Consider the following 4,672-nt stretch of genomic DNA (forward strand, 5'->3'; position numbering starts at 1 on the left):
TTTTCTTAAGATGATTTATAAATTCAGATGGGATATGCTTAAGATCATATTTTGACTCTTGTTAACTTGTTTTAGTTTTCTTCAACTTCAACCTGAACTTGCATATTAGTAAATGATGGTCTGTTTCATAGTCTGCACCATACCTTGTTTGGGCTGATTATATGGAACATTTCCACTATCTCTTTCCAGATGTAGTCAGTTTGATTTCTATGTATTCCATCTGGTGAAGTCCATGTGTACAGTCATCTTTTAAGTGTATTTTTTTTTAAAGTATTTGCAATGATCAAGTCATTGGTCTTACAAAATTCTATCATGCTATCTCCATATCATCAAGGCCTTGTTTTCCAACAATTGCTCCTTCCTCTTTGCTCTAGTCTTTGCATTCCAATCACCAGTAAATTATCAATACATCATGATTGCATGTTTGATCAAATTCATACTGAAGAAGTTGATAGAATTCTTCAATTTCTTCAGCACTGGCTTTAGTGTTTGGTGCATAAATTTGTATAACTGGTCTTCCTTTTAGGTGAATGGATAGCATCCTATCACAGACATCATTGTACTTCAAGATAAATCTTGAAATTTTCTTTTTGATGATGAATGTGATGACCATTTGTCTTCATTTTTTCATTTCCAGAACAGTATACCATGTGTTTTTCATATTAAAAATGGCCAATACTAGTCTATTTCAGCTTGCTAATGCCTAGGATATTGATGTTTATTATTTTGACAAGTTCCAATTTTCCAAACTTTATACTTCATACATTCCATGTTCTGATTATTATTAGATGTTTATAGTTGTTTCTCCTCATTTTGGTTGTGTGCCATCAGCAAATGAATGTTCTGAAAGCTTTACTCCATTTGTGTCATCACTGCCAACTCTAGTTTGAGGAGGCTGTTCTTTCTCAGTCATATTTTGAGTGCCTTCCAACCTCAAGGGTTCATTTTCTTGTACTTTATATGACAATTTCCAAATATTATTCATCATGCTTTAATTTTCAATATTCTGATGCTATCTAACAATGTTCCACTACTATTCATAAGGTGTTCATTGAGTAAATATTCAGCAGTCCAACTCTTCTTCCTAGTCTGTCTTGGTATGGAAGTTCATCTGAAACCTGTCTACCATGGTCGACTCTGCTGGTATTTAAAATTTTAAATACTGGTAGCAAAACTTCCAGAATCACAGCAACATGCAATCTACCACAATACAGCATTGTCCAACTTTCACAAGCACATGGGGATATAGAAAATACTATGACTTGGATCAGATGCACCATAACTTGCTTGGATTAAATCCCTGCAATTACTCTCCACTTTATGAGAATTTTAACATACTTCTCCACTCAAATGCTTCTAAGGAAAAGAGGAAAGATCTTGAGGTTTTCCCATGAATGCCCTCCCTTACTTGGTATTTCTGGAAAATTCTTTGATATGGAACCTTATCCAGTCCCTCTGAGTACAATTTGAGTGCTGCACTTTCTATTTTTGAAAGTCTTTATTTCATGAAAACAATCTAGAGGTCCAAATTTATCTGTCTGGACCACAGAACTATAAAACTGAGTTTTTTGTTCTGTTTTTTCTTGTTTGTGCTTGGTACACATTAAACCAAAACTAAACAAGTTGCCTTCAAGTTGATACTGACTCATGGTGACTGCATGTGTTGAAGACCAGGATTAGAACTGTTTCATAAGGTTTTCTTGGCTATAATCTTTACAAAAGCAGATCACCAAGTGTGTTTCCCGAAAGAGCTCTAGGCTACTGGGCCGGTGCAAACTGTCAATATTTAGGTTAGTGTATGACCCCAGAAACGTGGTACATATTGTTGTGAAATTCCAACTTCTCACAACCCTGTTTAGGGTTTCTGGGAAGCAGCTGGTGGATCTGAACTGCCAATCTTGTGCACTTAACTTATAGTGCCACACCAGAAGTCCTGGTATGTGTTAGGAATAAATAAATAAATGCTAGAGAATTATTTAAATGATTGAACATTTTGCTTCTAATCTTTAATATTTAAGGAAAAATTTCATTCTAATATGTCCTCCAAAGCATTGAACAAAGTCTTAAGTAATAAATTAATAAATCTAATTTTTAAATTCCAATTAATATTTATCATGGAATCATAATTCATATAATATAAAATATATCCTTCAAACTGAAAGCTGATACTGAACCAATGATTGAGATTTATATATAAATTTGTAATGTTGTATAGTAACAAATCTAACTCATAGCAACTCTGAATAGATTTTTCTGAGGAGTGGCTGATGGGTTTGAATTGTAAACCATGTGGCTAGCACTCCAGTGCTTATCCTACAGCGCTACACAAGTATTCCCAGATATAGATATATTAATCACTGTTGTGTGTGAATATATACATATATGTGTGTGTATATATATATATATATTGTTGCTGTGAAGTGCCGTCGAGTTGATTTCAACCCATATTGACCTTGTATAGGGTTTCTGAGGAGCAGCTGGTGAGCTTGAACCACTGACCTTGTAGTTCAAACAGCTTTGCAGTCTGGTGTATTAACCCACAGAGCCACACCAGGACCCATGTATGTATGTATGTATATATATATATTTATATATATTACAATAATTGGTAGGTTTTATATGGCAGTCCTTGGGATACTCAAAATGTTAAGCACTCAGCTACTATCTGAAACTGTGGTGGTTTGAATCCACCCAGAGACACTTTGGAAGACAGGCTATGACCAATTCTACTCTGTACACATGAGGCTGCCAAAAGTTAAAATTGATTTGATGGCAACTAATATCAACACCACCAGATTTAATGTAGACATTTTTCAACTTCCAACTAAAAAGCAACTTGAGAAAAAAGCAAAAAGCACGTATTTTAATAAATATAATGACTGATTCCTGACACAATTGAGCAATTATCCACTGATTCCATCAAAATGATGCAATTAGTATATATACTTTGCTCTAAAATACAACTAGGTATTTATATCTTGAATATTTTTAGATATTGACAAGTTAAAATGCAGTTATGATTTATAATTAAAATCTGAGATTGAAATAAACAGAAAGAGTAAAATATAAAGGAATAAATGTTTCTTCCTATTTTGAGAAATCAACACTCACACACACACACACACACACATATATATATATACATATAAAATGTTGTTGATTAATGATGTTGAGTCAATTGCAACTCATAGTGACCCTGAATAGAGTTTTCAAGAAGCAGCTGGTGAGTCGGAATTTGGAATCTCCAACCTTGTGGTTCAAACCGACCTTGCAGTCCAGTGCTTTGACATATGTATATATGCTGTTGTTGAGTGCTTCTGCTCCTGAAAAAGATTTACATACATATTGTTGTTAAATGCTATCAAGTCAGTTCTGATTCACAGCAACCCCAAATAGCGTGTCCAAGAAGCAATTAGTGGGTTTGAGTTGCCAATCTTGTGGTTAGCAGTTTAGTGTTTATCCAACAGTACCACACCAGAACTCCACATATATACATATACATATATATATAGTTTTATAAAATTTGCTAGATTTACATAGGGTACATGTATGGGCACCACAACATATTTTTGGTACATGTCAGATTATGCCAAATAGTTTCCATATGAAAGCCTTTTCCTTTTTTTCCGTTTCTTTTACTTTTCATCTTCTTAGGTTATAGCTATCAAAATCTTTTCTTTCATCTTGTTGAAAGACTGGAGGTAACTTGAGCATGGTCTCTAAAGGCTGTATAATTTTTCAGTGAAATAAACAAGCCTAATTTTAGAAACATATATCGTGGTCATTAAAGTGCTCCATATGTAGCTATGTTATAAAATATCTACAGAGTGCATTTTGTTTAGTGTCTACAAGTACTTCATTTTATAGAAATTGCCCAACCAACACACACAAACATACTTCAACCTTATGGCTGGCAACAGTGTCATACCATCTGTGTATTTGTATTTTAGGTGAACAAACTGAAAATATACAACGGGAAAGAAAACTGAAGCCAGCTTTAAGTAGACTACTTCGTAGCTTGAAAAAATTGAAATTGCCATAAATTATCACCTTTGATCTTCTAAAATAATCTTTAATAAGTAGATGAATACCTACTATTAAGAAAGAACAAGGAGGGTAAAGCTAGACAACATGATTAAACAATTCATATTTTTGCAAAATAATTATTATATTTTTATAATGCTTTCCTGTTTAGTTTTAATCATAATTATAACTAGTATCTGTGTTTATATTTTTTAAATCCTTATTAGGTGTCTGTAAGGAATGTTCTGCACTTTTGATTCACTGTTTTCAGATTCCAACTATTATCTCTAAGCTTAAGTTCCAGATATATATATTAGTCCTGTAGTTGAGCTGGGGTTAATGCGCTGGACTGCAAAGACAGTTTGAGCCATATGGTCAGCAGTTCAAGCTCAACAGCAGCTCCTTGGAAACCCTATACAGGGTTGCTATGAGTCAGTACTAACTTGACAGCACTTAACAACGAAAATCATAATAATAAATTCAGCATTAGAAGCTGGAGAAAAAAAAACTGGATATAATTTCTCTCTTGAAACAATAAAAAAATAGGACAAAATATATGAATCAATAGTTTTGTAGACACTAATAATGGAAAACGGCCTTGTGGGTGTCGGGGACCTGCCTCGACATAGGGATTCGGTTCACGAGGAGG

This window comes from Chrysochloris asiatica, unplaced genomic scaffold (genome assembly GCF_000296735.1).
Source record: "Chrysochloris asiatica unplaced genomic scaffold, ChrAsi1.0 scaffold00063, whole genome shotgun sequence".
NCBI lineage: Eukaryota > Metazoa > Chordata > Mammalia > Afrosoricida > Chrysochloridae > Chrysochloris > Chrysochloris asiatica.